Below are 17,177 nucleotides of genomic sequence, written 5' to 3' on the forward strand. Positions count from 1 at the left end.
AATAATTTAAGCTTTCTACCAGTATGTCTATGTCCTGGGAAATGTTCTTGTTACTTACTACCTCATGCTAATCACATTAGCCTTCGTTAGCTCAACCGTCCCGTAGGGGACCCACCGATCCTGTAGAAGATTTATTAAGAACAAATTACAATGACGGCCTACCCCGGCCAAACCCTAACCCAGATGACGCAGGCCCGATTGTGTGCCACCCTATGGGACTCCCAATCACTCCCAATCACAGCCAGTTGTGATGCAGCCTGGAATCGAATCAGAGTCTGTAGTGACCCCTCTAGTACTGAGATGCAGTGCCTTAGACGCTGCGCCACTCAGGAGGGTATGATGGAGGCTGTCTGTCATGATAGGCCTAATAAAATGGGCAATAAGCTTGTTTTACTCCATTGTTTGTAAACAATGTAAAAGCAAACAACAAACACTGTACCGCCTCAAAATACGGTTAAAACGGTCATTTTCAATCTCTGTCTATGAGTTTGAGATTGGTTACATTTCTCCAGCTCCATCCCTCAGCTGTTTACCAAAACAGCGGAGGGGTGGCCCGCTTTGTTGTTGGTTGAACAACAGATTGCCTCTTTTAGGTGATTGTTATTTGCAATAGTGTGTGGGACATGTTTAGTAACTAGGCAGTTTTAATTTCTTACTTCTGAGTCTAAACCATGAATCAATCTCCAATTTGCCTAAATCTTACCACCAAATACTGCAGGAATGTAATGCTTTGGTGTATGTCATCTTTGCATGTTCTCTTGGTAGAAATTATCCTTCAGAAAGATATCTGCTGAACTAAATGATGAGGTAAAAATCATAGATCATCTCGAAATTGCAGATGAATGATGACATAGATCGCCTATGATGATTTGTATTTTTGTTTCAGGTGTGGTTGAAATAAAAAATGTTGTCTGATTTGTAACCTGATCTGTACGATTGCAGAATTGATTTAAAAGTTGTCAAAACGGTTGTTCAGGCTCATGTGGAGGTCCCACAGGAGGGATGTGGAGCTGTTTGTGGTCCCTGAATTTCAGCTGTCAGTGAAGGTGAAGGTGACGCGGGGTCCCATGTGCATACGCCACACCTCTTCACTTCTTTGCACATAGACCCCATTGAAGAACTGATTGTTTTTTAACCCTGCACATCACAGTAGATTGGTGTCACCTTAATGGGATGTGGTAATGACTGGAGGGGAATAGGTGGAATGGTATGTACTGTATCTATACCAGGCAAAAACAGTGAAATGTGCCAATTCAGTCATATAGTTAAACCTTATGGAAACTACAAATTATACTGCATTCTTTATTGGAACGCCCCCATTTGATTCTCATGTAGCAATGATTTCAAATACATTTTCCCTATTAATTTAACAATCTAGGCATTTGGTTGTCTGGTTGATTCTGCCTTGTTGTATTTTGCATGCATTCATCTGTCTGGTCACCAGTTTCTGTACAATCCAAGGTGCTCAGCAGCCGAGGGCAGCAGCTCAGTGTTTCTGTACTATCCAAGGTGCTCAGCAGCCGAGGGCAGCAGCTCAGTGTTTCTGTACTATCCAAGGGGCTCAGCAGCCGAGGGCAGCAGCTCAGTGTTTCTGTACTAGGTGCTCAGCAGCCAAGGCAGCTCAGGTGCTCAGCAGCCGAGGGCAGCAGGTCAGTGTTTCTGTACTATCCAAGGGGCTCAGCAGCCGAGGGTAGCAGCTCAGTGTTTCTGTACTGTCCAATGTGCTCAGCAGCCGAGGGTAGCAGCTCAGTGTTTCTGTACTGTCCAAGGTGCTCAGCAGCCGAGGGCAGCAGCTCAGTGTTTCTGTACTATCCAAGGTGCTCAGCAGCCGAGGGCAGCAGGTCAGTGTTTCTGTACTATCCAAGGTGCTCAGCAGCCGAGGGCAGCAGCTCAGTGTTTCTGTACTATCCAAGGTGCTCAGCAGCCGAGGGCAGCAGGTCAGTGTTTCTGTACTATCCAAGGTGCTCAGCAGCCGAGGGCAGCAGCTCAGTATTTCTGTACTATCCAAGGTGCTCAGCAGCCGAGGGCAGCATGTCAGTGTTTCTGTACTATCCAAGGGGCTCAGCAGCCGAGGGCAGCAGCTCAGTGTTTCTGTACTATCCAAGGGGCTCAGCAGCCGAGGGCAGCAGCTCAGTGTTTCTGTACTATCCAAGGTGCTCAGCAGCCGAGGGCAGCAGGTCAGTGTTTCTGTACTATCCAAGGTGCTCAGCAGCCGAGGGCAGCAGCTCAGTGTTTCTGTACTATCCAAGGTGCTCAGCAGCCGAGGGCAGCAGGTCAGTGTTTCTGTACTATCCAAGGGGCTCAGCAGCCGAGGGTAGCAGCTCAGTGTTTCTGTACTGTCCAAGGTGCTCAGCAGCCGAGGGCAGCAGCTCAGTGTTTCTGTACTATCCAAGGTGCTCAGCAGCCGAGGGCAGCAGCTCAGTGTTTCTGTACTATCCAAGGTGCTCAGCAGCCGAGGGCAGCAGCTCAGTGTTTCTGTACAATCCAAGGTGCTCAGCAGCCGAGGGCAGCAGGTCAGTGTTTCTGTACTATCCAAGGTGCTCAGCAGCCGAGGGCAGCAGCTCAGTGTTTCTGTACAATCCAAGGTGCTCAGCAGCCGAGCGCAGCAGGTCAGTGTTTCTGTACTATCCAAGGGGCTCAGCAGCCGAGGGCAGCAGCTCAGTGTTTCTGTACTGTCCAAGGTGCTCAGCAGCCGAGGGCAGCAGGTCAGTGTTTCTGTACTATCCAAGGTGCTCAGCAGCCGAGGGCAGCAGGTCAGTGTTTCTGTACTATCCAAGGGGCTCAGCAGCCGAGGGCAGCAGGTCAGTGTTTCTGTACTATCCAAGGTGCTCAGCAGCCGAGGGCAGCAGGTCAGTGTTTCTGTACTATCCAAGGGGCTCAGCAGCCGAGGGCAGCAGCTCAGTGTTTCTGTACTGTCCAAGGTGCTCAGCAGCCGAGGGCAGCAGCTCAGTGTTTCTGTACTATCCAAGGTGCTCAGCAGCCGAGGACAGCAGGTCAGTGTTTCTGTACTATCCAAGGGGCTCAGCAGCCGAGGGCAGCAGGTCAGTGTTTCTGTACTATCCAAGGGGCTCAGCAGCCGAGGGCAGCAGCTCAGTGTTTCTGTACTGTCCAAGGTGCTCAGCAGCCGAGGGCAGCAGCTCAGTGTTTCTGTACTATCCAAGGTGCTCAGCAGCCGAGGGCAGCAGCTCAGTGTTTCTGTACTATCCAAGGTGCTCAGCAGCCGAGGGCAGAAGCTCAGTGTTTCTGTACTATCCAAGGTGCTCAGCAGCCGAGGGCAGCAGCTCAGTGTTTCTGTACTATCCAAGGGGCTCAGCTGCCGAGGGCAGCAGGTCAGTGTTTCTGTACTATCCAAGGGGCTCAGCAGCCGAGGGCAGCAGGTCAGTGTTTCTGTACTATCCAAGGGGCTCAGCAGCCGAGGGAAGCAGGTCAGTGTTTCTGTACTATCCAAGGTGCTCAGCAGCCGAGGGCAGCAGGTCAGTGTTTCTGTACTATCCAAGGTGCTCAGCAGCCGAGGGCAGCAGCTCAGTGTTTCTGTACTATCCAAGGTGCTCAGCAGCCGAGGGCAGCAGGTCAGTGTTTCTGTACTATCCAAGGGGCTCAGCAGCCGAGGGCAGCAGCTCAGTGTTTCTGTACTGTCCAAGGTGCTCAGCAGCCGAGGGCAGCAGCTCAGTGTTTCTGTACTATCCAAGGTGCTCAGCAGCCGAGGACAGCAGGTCAGTGTTTCTGTACTATCCAAGGGGCTCAGCAGCCGAGGGCAGCAGGTCAGTGTTTCTGTACTATCCAAGGTGCTCAGCAGCCGAGGGCAGCAGCTCAGTGTTTCTGTACTATCCAAGGTGCTCAGCAGCCGAGGGCAGCAGGTCAGTGTTTCTGTACTATCCAAGGGGCTCAGCAGCCGAGGGTAGCAGCTCAGTGTTTCTGTACTGTCCAATGTGCTCAGCAGCCGAGGGTAGCAGCTCAGTGTTTCTGTACTGTCCAAGGTGCTCAGCAGCCGAGGGCAGCAGCTCAGTGTTTCTGTACTATCCAAGGTGCTCAGCAGCCGAGGGCAGCAGGTCAGTGTTTCTGTACTATCCAAGGTGCTCAGCAGCCGAGGGCAGCAGCTCAGTGTTTCTGTACTATCCAAGGTGCTCAGCAGCCGAGGGCAGCAGGTCAGTGTTTCTGTACTATCCAAGGTGCTCAGCAGCCGAGGGCAGCAGCTCAGTGTTTCTGTACTGTCCAAGGTGCTCAGCAGCCGAGGGCAGCAGCTCAGTGTTTCTGTACTGTCCAAGGTGCTCAGCAGCCGAGGGCAGCAGCTCAGTGTTTCTGTACTGTCCAAGGTGCTCAGCAGCCGAAGGCAGCAGCTCAGTGTTTCTGTTCAATCCAAGGTGCTCAGCAGCCGAGGGCAGCAGCTCAGTGTTTCTGTACTGTCCAAGGTGCTCAGCAGCAGAGGGCAGCAGCTCAGTGTTTCTGTACTATCCAAGGTGCTCAGCAGCCGAGGGCAGCAGCTCAGTGTTTCTGTACTATCCAAGGTGCTCAGCAGCTGAGGGCAGCAGCTCAGTGTTTCTGTACAATCCAAGGTGCTCAGCAGCCGAGGGCAGCAGGTCAGTGTTTCTGTACTATCCAAGGTGCTCAGCAGCCGAGGGAAGCAGCTCAGTGTTTCTGTACTATCCAAGGTGCTCAGCAGCCGAGGGCAGCAGGTCAGTGTTTCTGTACTATCCAAGGGGCTCAGCAGCCGAGGGCAGCAGCTCAGTGTTTCTGTACTGTCCAATGTGCTCAGCAGCCGAGGGCAGCAGCTCAGTGTTTCTGTACTATCCAAGGGGCTCAGCAGCCGAGGGCAGCAGCTCAGTGTTTCTGTACTGTCCAAGGTGCTCAGCAGCCGAGGGCAGCAGCTCAGTGTTTCTCTACTATCCAAGGTGCTCAGCAGCCGAGGACAGCAGGTCAGTGTTTCTGTACTATCCAAGGGGCTCAGCAGCCGAGGGCAGCAGGTCAGTGTTTCTGTACTATCCAAGGGGCTCAGCAGCCGAGGGCAGCAGCTCAGTGTTTCTGTACTATCCAATGTGCTCAGCAGCCGAGGGCAGCAGGTCAGTGTTTCTGTACTATCCAAGGTGCTCAGCAGCCGAGGGCAGCAGCTCAGTGTTTCTGTACTATCCAAGGTGCTCAGCAGCCGAGGGCAGCAGGTCAGTGTTTCTGTACTATCCAAGGGGCTCAGCAGCCGAGGGCAGCAGCTCAGTGTTTCTGTACTGTCCAAGGTGCTCAGCAGCCGAGGGCAGCAGCTCAGTGTTTCTGTACTGTCCAAGGTGCTCAGCAGCCGAGGGCAGCAGCTCAGTGTTTCTGTACTGTCCAAGGTGCTCAGCAGCCGAGGGCAGCAGCTCAGTGTTTCTGTACTGTCCAAGGTGCTCAGCAGCCGAGGGCAGCAGCTCAGTGTTTCTGTTCTATCCAAGGTGCTCAGCAGCCGAGGGCAGCAGGTCAGTGTTTCTGTACTATCCAAGGTGCTCAGCAGCCGAGGGCAGCAGCTCAGTGTTTCTGTACTATCCAAGGTGCTCAGCAGCCGAGGGCAGCAGGTCAGTGTTTCTGTACTATCCAAGGTGCTCAGCAGCCGAGGGCAGCAGCTCAGTGTTTCTGTACAATCCAAGGTGCTCAGCAGCCGAGGGCAGCAGGTCAGTGTTTCTGTACTATCCAAGGGGCTCAGCAGCCGAGGGCAGCAGCTCAGTGTTTCTGTACTGTCCAAGGTGCTCAGCAGCCGAGGGCAGCAGCTCAGTGTTTCTGTACTATCCAAGGTGCTCAGCAGCCGAGGGCAGCAGCTCAGTGTTTCTGTACTATCCAAGGTGCTCAGCAGCTGAGGGCAGCAGCTCAGTGTTTCTGTACAATCCAAGGTGCTCAGCAGCTGAGGGCAGCAGCTCAGTGTTTCTGTACTATCCAAGGTGCTCAGCAGCCGAGGGCAGCAGCTCAGTGTTTCTGTACTATCCAAGGTGCTCAGCAGCCGAGGGCAGCAGGTCAGTGTTTCTGTACTATCCAAGGTGCTCAGCAGCCGAGGGCAGCAGCTCAGTGTTTCTGTACTATCCAAGGTGCTCAGCAGCCGAGGGCAGCAGCTCAGTGTTTCTGTACTATCCAAGGTGCTCAGCAGCCGAGGGCAGCAGGTCAGTGTTTCTGTACTATCCAAGGTGCTCAGCAGCCGAGGGCAGCAGCTCAGTGTTTCTGTACAATCCAAGGTGCTCAGCAGCCGAGGGCAGCAGGTCAGTGTTTCTGTACTATCCAAGGTGCTCAGCAGCCGAGGGCAGCAGCTCAGTGTTTCTGTACAATCCAAGGTGCTCAGCAGCCGAGGGCAGCAGCTCAGTGTTTCTGTACTATCCAAGGTGCTCAGCAGCCGAGGGCAGCAGGTCAGTGTTTCTGTACTATCCAAGGTGCTCAGCAGCCGAGGGCAGCAGCTCAGTGTTTCTGTACTATCCAAGGTGCTCAGCAGCCGAGGGCAGCAGCTCAGTGTTTCTGTACTATCCAAGGTGCTCAGCAGCCGAGGGCAGCAGGTCAGTGTTTCTGTACTATCCAAGGTGCTCAGCAGCCGAGGGCAGCAGCTCAGTGTTTCTGTACTATCCAAGGGGCTCAGCAGCCGAGGGCAGCAGCTCAGTGTTTCTGGCCATGTGCCACTTCTATGCTCGCCTCCAGAATGCTCTGCTGATATAAATCGTGCTGCAGAAGGATAGATGGAATTGCCCTGTCTGTGTTGAGTTACCGACTCCTGTATTTATACCCCCTTACCTTGTCCATTTATAGGACTCAGAAGTTACGGCTTTCCCTGCTCCTCTCTCTGCACCGTGAAAAAAACGCTGTGCAGACAAGCGGGATGGATCCTGTTGTAAACAAACTATAACTCAGGTCTGGAGGGATGAGATTTAAAGGGGAAGGACTCCCCAGCTCAACTATAAATGTGTTTTAGAGAGATGCATATTTCTGTTTGTGATTCAAAATGAGCTGTATATGGAGTATTCACTCTCAATTGTTCTTTGAGATCAGAGATTGGTAGCCTGGTCCCAGTTTCAATGAACCTTACACTTCCTAATCGTTCAATAGATTTTTTCCACCAAGGGGAAAAAGAGGGCCTCCACCCACTACACCACTGATTGGTTATTTGGCAAACACACAGTAAAACAGAGCTTTGTCTGGGTGGAGACCCTCTCCATTTTCTCCACTTAATAAGGGAGTAAAAAAGAAGAAAGGACACATTCGTTTGTTATTTTGTTCCCTTCTGGTTCCTCTCTAAATGATCATGTAAATTGGATATGACATGAGAACAATACAACCATATTGCTCTCCTTCTGAAGAGCCAGTCTGGAGCCAGGCTGTCCTCTGAACCCTGCTACAATCATTTATGGGATGTTTGGCCAACTTTTTTGGTGTTGGTAATTAACATGACTGTGAAAAACGTAATAATATTACGCAACAACACAACAACTGTTGTTGGCCTTGTTGGATATCTCATATGCTACAGTGGGCAACCAAATATAGCACAGAGATACATACAACAACAAAAAATATTTTTAATCAGTGTCACGTTCTGACCTTGGTTCCTTTATTTTGTCTTTGTGTTAGTATGGTCAGGGCGTGAGTTGGGGTGGGCAGTCTATGTTCGTTTTTCTAGGTTGTGTTTATGTGTTTGGCCTGGTATGGTTCTTAATCAGAGACAACGAACGACACCTGCCTCTGATTAAGAACCATACCAGGCCAAGCACATTCTAGGTTGTGTTTATGTGTTTGGCCTGGTATGGTTCTTAATCAGAGGCAGGTGTCGTTCGTTGTCTCTGATTGAGAATCATACTTAGGTTGCCTTTTCCCACCTGTGTTTTGTGGGTGAATGTTTTCTGTTTAGTGTATGTCAACTTTCAGAACGGTTTAGTTTCATTCTCCGTTGTTTAGTGTTCTGGGGAATAAATTAACATGGACACGTACCACGCTGCATATTGGTCCGATCTCTCCTACACCTCCTCAGACGAGGACGACGAACGTTTCAATCAGTTTTTATCATAGTACAACCATCAACTAACTAGTGCATAGACCTACTTCATGTGATGATGAACCACAATATACCCCACAAGACATTCCACCAGAGGTCTCTTCACAATCCCAAAGTCCAGAACAGACTATGGGAGGCGCACAGTGCTACATAGAGCCATGACTACATGGAACTCTATTCCACATCAGGTAACTGATGCAAGCAGTGGAATCAGATTTAAAAAACGGATAAAAAATACACCTTATGGAACAGCGGGGACTGTGAAGAGACGCACACACTGGCACAGACACACACTTACACATAATAAGACATGCACTCTACACACAAGTACACACAGATTTTATATTGTAGATATTTGGTAGTAGAGTAGTGGCCTGAGGGCAAACACTTCATGTGCTGTGAAAATTGTTGTGAAATATAATGTCAGGTAATATTTAAAATTGTATACAACTGCCTTAATGTTGCTGGTCTCCAGGAAGAGTAGCTGCTGCCTTGGGGATCCTTAATAAATACAAATACAAATACAAATACTTGAACCTACCTGTCTCTGGTGCCATCTATCACTACATAACCTGAAGTTGATCAAGTCTACGGATTACTGTAAATTCAAAACATTTTTCTACAATAATCATAAAATCTTATCCAATTGTAATTAATCAATCACTGATATCATGGTCAATTAAGCAAAAATAAGACAAATAAAAAATGCCTGTCTGTATTGCTATGGCAAAAAGCTGTCCAGAAGATGAATGTCCAAAAGGCTGAGTGTTGAGGTGCTGTTGCTGTCCTCCCAGAGCAGCCAGGGACTATTGATTGTGAAGCCTCTGGGTACACATATCTAATGAAGGCTTGGACAGCGGAGACACAGAAGAGCGTTTACTAATCATCACCAGAGCCATATACAATATCTATTTATGTGGGGAGGTTGAACCAAGCGGCACTTCTTTACCATCAGAAGATCAACTGGATCACAGCCTGGTGGTTTAGAATGCCTAGGATTCTTTGATGCGGTCAATCTATTCCTTGTCTTCTCTCAGTGATGTATCTGTGCTAATAATTCTGTTTGATTGACTTCCCACAACATTGCATGATGTCTAAGAATGATATAGAATAAGATACATTTGTAACTGAAGGCTTTGTGGCGATACTCATGTCAAATGGGATATTTTCTGCCACTATCTCCTCCTACTGAAATGGATGTACCTCAAAGGCCATGTTTAATTTAGTTAATTTAGTTCAAAGGATGTTGTTCCTCAAGGCAGGGGCCTTTGCAATGTCCCCTGCCTTGTCACCCATAATGCATTTAGTAAAGGTTCACATGGAGAGTGTGGCCATTCACCAACGCTGTCAACAGATTGCACTCTATTGAATTAGGATGGCAGGAGCTGAGAGCACCGCAGGCTTCACACACGTATGCAGGTGGGCACAAACTCACACTACTGCCAGAAGATAGTGGCATTAATGGCTTCATTGGTGTGTGTGTGTGTGTGTGTGTGTGTGTGTGTGTGTGTGTGTGTGTGTGTGTGTGTGTGTGTGTGTGTGTGTGTGTGTGTGTGTGTGTGTGTGTGTGTGTGTGTGTGTGTGTGTGTGTGTGTGTGTGTGTGCGTGTGCGTGTGTGTGTGTGATTGAGAATGACAATAATCAAAGCATAACAAATCATATACACTCAGTGGCCAGTTCATCTCGTACTGGTTCGTAAGTACAAGATGGCGCCAGAGAAGAAGGTTGACGTTTTACGTATTCCTCACCAATTGTGTTGTTTGTAACTTATTTTATAAGTAATGTTGCTGCTACCGTCTCTTATGACCGAAAAAAAACTTCTGGACATCAGAAATGCGATTACTCACCACGAACTGGCCTAGTCCTTTTTTCCCTTTTAACAAGTCCGACGAGCCTGACATGAATGACATACTGCTTTCCCGGGAACAGGCCCAGATCCCCGTCATTTGCGTGAAGAGAAGGCGGGAAAAAAGGGTCCGGAGGGCGGGCTGCCTTCTGAGAATTCGTAGGTGACCGAATAAACCCCCACTTCCTTCCATTCTGCTAGCAAACGAGCAATCTTTGGAAAATAAAATCGATGACCTACGCAGTAGATTAAACTACCAACGGGACATTCAAAACTGTAATATCTTATGCTTCACAGAGTTGTGGCTGAACGATGACATTATCAACATACAGCTGGCTGGTTATATGCTGTATCGGCAGGATAGAACAGCGGCGTCTGGTAAGACAATGGGTCGCAGACTATGCATTTTAGTAAATAACAGCTGGTGCACGATATCTAAGGAAGTCTCAAGGTTTTGATCACCTGAGTTAGAGTATCTCATGATAAACTGTAGACCCCACTATCTACCTAGAGAGTTTTCATCTGTATATTTTGTAGCTGTCTACATACCACCACAGACTAATGCTGGCACTAAGACCGCACTCAATGAGCTGTATTCCGCCTGGTGGCCAGGGACTTTAATCTAGGGATACTTAAATCCGTTTTACCAGATTTCTATCAGCATGTTAAATGTGCAACCAGAGGGAAAAAGAACTCTAGACCACCTTTATGCCACACACAGACACACATACAAAGTTCTCCCATGCCCTCCATTTGGCAAATCTGACCATAATACTATCCTCCTGATTCCTGCTTACAAGCAAAAATGAAAGCAGTACGCACCTGTGACTTAATCAATAAAAAAGTGGTCAGATGAAGCAGATGCTAAGCTACAGGACTGTTTTGCTAGCACAGACTGGAATATGTTCCTCCGATGGCATTGAGGAGTACACCACATCAATAAATGCAATAAATACATCGATGACGTCATCCCCACAGTGACCATATGTACATACGCCAACCAGAAGCCATGGATTACAGGCAACATCTACATTGAGCTAAAGGCTAGAGCTGCCGCTTTCATGGAACGGGACTCTAACCCAGAAGCTTATAAAAAAATCGAACAGCCAAACAGGCAAAGCTTCAAAACAGGACTAAGATCAAATCGTACTACACCAGCTCTGACGCTTGACGGATGTGGCAGGGCTTGCAAACCATTACAGACTACAAAGGGATGCACAGCCGAGAGCTGCTCTGTGACACTAGCATACTAGACGAGCTAAACTACTTCTAGGCTCGCTCCGAGGCAAATAACACTGAAACATCCATGAGAGCACCAGCTGTTCCAGAAGACTGTGTGATCACGCTCTCTGCAGCCGATGTGAGAAAGACCTTTAAACAGGTCAACATTCACAAGGACGCAGGGTCAGATAGATTACGAGGACGTGTACTGCCAGCATGCGCTGACCAACTAGCAAGTGTCTTCACTGACATTTTCAACCTCTCCCTGCCCGAGTCTGTAATACCAACATGTTTTAAGCAGACCCCCATAGTCCCTGTGCCCAATAACACTAAGGTGACCTGCCTCAATGACTACTGACCAGTAGCACTCACGTCTGTAGCCATGAAGTGCTTTGAAAGGCTGGTCATGGCTCACATCAACAACATTATCCCAGAAACCCTAGATCCACTCTAATTTACATACTTCCCTAACAGATCCACAGATGATGCAATCTCTATTGCACTCCACACTGCCTTTTCCCACCTGGAGAAATGTGAGAATGCTATGTGAGAATGCTATTCATTGACTACAGCTCAGCATTCAACACCATAGGACCCTGGGACTAAACACCTCCCTCTGCAACTGAATCCTGGACTTCCTGACGGGCTGCCCCAGGTGGTAAAGGTAGGTAACAACACATCCACCATGCTGATCCTCAACACAGGGGGCCCTCAGGGGTGAGTGCTCAGTCCCCTCCTGTATTCCCTGTTCACTCATGACTGCACGGCCAGGTATGACTCCAACATCATCATTAAGTTTTCCGATGACAGGCCTGATCAACAGGCCTGATCAATGACGAGACAGCCTATAGGGATGAGGTCAGAGAACTGGTCAAATGGTGCCAGGAAAACAACCTCTCCCTCTACGTGATCAAGATCAAGAACTACAGGAAAAAGAGGACCGAGCACGCCCCCATTCTCATTGACTGGGCTGTAGTGGAGCAGGTTGAGAACTTCAAGCTCCTTGGTGTCCACATCACCAACAAACTAACATGGTCCAAGCACACCTGATAGTGACAGTCGTGATAGCACACTGAAAAGATTTGGCATGGGTCCTCAGATCCTCAAAAGGTTCTATAGCTGCACCTTCGAGAGCATCCTGACTGGTTGCATCACTTCCTGGTATGACAACTGCTTGGCCTCCAACCGCAAGGCACTAAAGAGGATTGTGCGATCGGCCCAGCACATCACTAGGGCCAAGCTTCCTGCCATCTTGGACCTCTATGAACGGCGGTGTCAGAGGAAGGCCCTAAAAATTGTCAAAGACTCCAGCAGACCTAGTCATAGACTGTTCTCTCTGCTACCATATGGCAAGCGGTACTGGAGCGCCAAGTCTAGATCCAATAGGCTTCTAAACAGCTTCTACCCTAAAGCCATAAGACTCCTGAACATATAATCAAATGGCTACTCAGACTATTTGCATTGTACCGTTGGCACCAAGCAGATACACTCATGCTGCTTACACCAAATCCTGTCTCTGCCATCAGCATGATGCAATAAGAAACGTGGTAGTGTTTTTCCACTCCTCAATTGTCCAGTGTTGGTGATTGTGTGCCCCCTTGAGCCACTTCTTCTAGTTTTTAGCTGATAGGAGTGGAACCTGGTGTGGTCATCTGCTGCAATAGCCCATCCGTGACAAGGACCGACGAGTTGAGCGCTCCAAGATGCCGTTCTGCACACCACTGTTCTACTGTGCCGTTGCCTGTCTGTTTGTGGCCCCCCTGGTAGCTTGCACGATTCTTGCCATTCTCCTTCGATCACTCATCAACTAGCTATTTTTGCCCACAGGTGGACTGGATGTTTTTTGTTTGTCACATCATTCTCTGTAAACCCTAGACACTGTTGTGCAATGAAAAACCCAGGAGGCAGTCTGTTTCCGAGATACTGAAACCGGCGCCAGGGATCATACCACGCTCAAAGTTGTTTAGGTCACTCATTTAGCCCATTCTAACATTCAATCGAACAGTAACTGAATGCTTAGTTGCCTTTCTGTCTGCTTTATATAGCAAACAAGTTGGCTCACTATCTGTAGGAGCGAACCATTTTCGTGAACGGGGTGGTGTACCTAATAAAATGGGCACTGACTGTATAGGTTTTAGAAATGAAGTAAATCATAAAGAAGTGACCCCTATACACAAGTCAATGTGATCTAATTTACTCAACTGGGACAGAGAAGATCTGAGAACACATGTCTATATCTGATAACCACTAATAGCCTCACACCGTTCTGACGCTGGCTCTCACCCTTCATTTACGCAAAGCACCATTCAAAGCATCATGACTCCTTACCTAGTCAAACACATAAAAAACAGACGTTGGAGGGATGGAGGGGGAAATTGGAGTGAATGGGTGCTACTTGTGATTGGATGAGAAAGGTCCACAGAGAAGCAGCGTGAGAGCCCCAGTCAGGGGCAAAACAAGACAATTAAAAATGACGCCCACCCTAATCACTGAATGCATCATGCAAATGTTGTTTTATAAGAGGCTGCTTGTGTCTTAATACTCAGAATACAAATCAGGGACTTAACACTGATGAAAAGAGGGAGGGGGGATGGGGTGGAAAGTTAGTGTAGGAAGGAACCCACTCAGATAGAAAGAGAGAAAGAAAAAGACAGAACAAAGAAGGAGCAACTCCACAATCTACGTCAACAGGTTCAAGAGTGAAACATTCTGAAAACAAAATCTAATTGCATTTACTTTCTTGTTACTCATACTATTCTATCACTACATGAATAACCATCATCGTTGTTATTATTAAGCAATAAGGCTCGAGGGGGTGTGGTGTAGGGGCAATATACCATGGCTAAGGGCTGTTCGTTTGCACGACACAATGTGAAGTGCCTGGATATTGACAATATACTACACACACTGAGGTGCCTTATTGCTATTATAAACTGGTTACCAATGTAATTAGAGGAGTCAAAATAAATGTTTTGTCATACCCGTGGTATACGGTCTGATATACCTCGGCTTTCAGCCAATCAGCATTCAGGGCTTGAACCATCCAGTTTATAATCTTGAATAGAGTTTGACATAATCTGCCTGTTTTCATGTCATCGATGCAGAGATGGGATTTGGAGGGAACTGAATGCATGTGGAAGGGAGAAAGAGGGAGGGAAGATTGGGCATTTGTTTATGTTTTTCACATATTGTGGTTTTTAGATCTGTCAAATCAGAAAATAGATGTATAGTATAAAAGAAAACTTTGGTGCTTTTAAATCAAAACTGGACAACGTGCATATCACATTTTAATAACAATTATAATAATCATGTTAAATTGTGGAGTGCATTTCCTACTTTCAATGTGCTTATTTGTAAGGTAAATATGTTTTACCTTTGGATTCAATAAAATCAATGAAACTATGTCTGCCGTCTGTGTGGGATAAATAGTGACGCAACAACAAACAACATATTCAAACATTTTCCACGGTTAGAATGATTTATTCTGTTTGTCAGCTGTTGAAAAGTGAGCCTTACTCTAGAGGCTTAGACAAGTGCCTTTGGGAAATGTGTGTGTGCGCATGCGTGCGTGAGTGTGTGTCTGAATGTGCATGTATGAGTTGTGTATGTATGAGTGTTAGCCAAGGTGAAAGACACTTTTATTTAAAAAGCAGCTCATGCCAAACGCAACCTTGAGCTTCAAATGCTGTGTTTTGCCAATTTTGTATTTTAAACCACTAATGTTTGACTTGTACTTATATTTATATTTATTCCATTTTATTTTAAACAAACTATCATCAAACCATTGTTAACATTTCATTATGTACTACAGTATCTTCATTCAACATTGAGAAAACATACTCAGAGGAAGCCAGCTAAAATAGACAAGGGGTCCAATATGACTATTGAGAATGTACAGGAAATACTTCACTGTCCAATACACTTCCTACTTGACATAACACACCTCGTCTGGTCCCATTGACTCAGGGAAAAGAGACAGAGAGACGAGGCAAGAGTGGTTAACGTCTTATACTGTATAGTCTCTCAATATCATCTTTCAATGGCATCTTTCTGTCTAAATATCATCTTTCAGTGGCATCTTTCAATGGCATCTTTCTGTCTCAATGGCATCTTTCTGTCTCAATGGCATCTTTCTGTCTCAATCTCATCTTTCTGTCTCAATGTCATCTTTCTGTCTCAATGTCATCTTTCTGTTTCAATGGCACCTTTCAATGTCATCTTTCTGTCTCAATAGCATCTTTCTGTCTCAATGGCATCTTTAAATGGCCTCCTTCTGTCTCAATGTCATCTTTCTGTCTCAATGTCATCTTTCTGTCTCAATGTCATCTTTCTGTCTCAATAGCATCTTTCTGTTTCAATGTCATCTTTCTGTCTCAATCTCATCTTTCTGTCTCAATGTCATCTTTCTGTTTCAATGGCACCTTTCAATGTCATCTTTCTGTCTCAATGTCATCTTTCTGTCTCAATAGCATCTTTCTGTCTCAATGGCATCTTTAAATGGCATCTTTCTGTCTCAATGGCACCTTTCTGTCCCAATGGCATCTTTCTGTCTCAATGGCATCTTTCTGTCTCCATGGCATCTTTCTGTCTCAATTGGCATCTTTCTGTCTCAATTGCATCTTTCTGTCTCCATGTCATCTTTCTGTCTCAATTGGCATCTTTCTGTCTCAATGGCATCTTTCTGTCTCAATGGCATCTTTCTGTCTCCATGTCATCTTTCTGTCTCAATGGCACCTTTCTGTCTCAATGGCATCTTTCTGTCTCAATGTCATTTTTCTGTCTCAATGGCATCTTTCTGTCTCAATGGCACCTTTCTGTCTCAATGGCATCTTTCTGTCTCAATGGCATCTTTCTGTCTCAATGGCATCTTTCTGTCTCCATGTCATCTTTCTGTCTCAATGGCATCTTTGTCTCAACGGCATCTTTCTGTCTCAATGTCATTTTTCTGTCTCAATGGCATCCTTCTGTCTCAATGGCATCCTTCTGTCTCAATGGCATCTTTCTGTCTCTCCATCCTTTCCTTCATTGTCCTTTGCTCTTTCACGGTCCCTGTTCCCTCCCTTTCATTCACACTTGTTTCTGTATTTTACTCATCCCACTCTCCTGGAACTGACTGAGGGATCCCTGGCTGTGTTTGTTTAAGCTGTGCAACACTGCCCAGATTGTGTCACCTCCAAATACAGCCCAAATGTCCCACCCGGTGATTCCGGCCTAGCACGGAACTTCAACTCAAGTAAAATCAAATCAAAGTTTATTGGTCAAGTACACAGATTTTCAGATGTTATTGCCGGTGCATCAAAATGCTTGTGTTTATAGCTACAACAGTGCAGTAACACCCAGCAATAAAAATAAGACAAATACACACACGATCCAGAAAAATTAAAAACGCGGTTATATAGGATCAGCCATGACTAGAACACAGTATATACATACAAAGTAGGTAAAACAGTACGTAAACATGATTAAAGTGACCAGTGTTCAATGACTCTGATACATAGGGGCATCAGTCTCTCTGGTGCAGGGTAGAGTACCAGGTGGTAGCTGCCTTGTAACAGGGTACTGGGTGGAGGCCAGCTAGTGGTAACAGTTTAACAGTCTAATGGCCTGGAGATAGAAGCTGTTTCATAGTCTCTTGGTCCCAGATGTGATGCACTTGTACTGTCTACACCTTCAGATGTAGCAGGGTGAACAGGCCATGTCTCGGGTGGCTGAGGTCCTTGATGAGCTTCTTGACATTCCTGTGACACCGGGTGCTGTAGATATCCTGGAGGGCAGGCAGTGTGCCCCCGGTGATGCGTTGGGCTGACTGCACCACACAATGGAGAGACCTGCGGTTGTGGACGGTACAATTGCCGTGCCAGGCTGTGATACAGCCCGACAGGATGCTCTCAATGGTGCATCTGTAGAGGTTTGTGAGGGTCTTAGGGGCCAAGACAAATGTCTTTATCCTCCTGAGGTTGAAGAGGCGCTGTTGCTCCTTCTTCAGCATGTTGTCTGTTTGAAGGGACAATTCATGTATTGTTGCTGACGGTTGTGAGGCTCATCACACCAGTCTTTAATAAACAGTTGACAAGGTTCTCTGGGATGCCACACAAACCAAACCCTGGAGAGAAACATAATAAATCAATG

This window comes from Oncorhynchus keta, chromosome 25 (genome assembly GCF_023373465.1).
Source record: "Oncorhynchus keta strain PuntledgeMale-10-30-2019 chromosome 25, Oket_V2, whole genome shotgun sequence".
In the NCBI taxonomy this organism is placed as follows: Eukaryota; Metazoa; Chordata; class Actinopteri; order Salmoniformes; family Salmonidae; genus Oncorhynchus; species Oncorhynchus keta.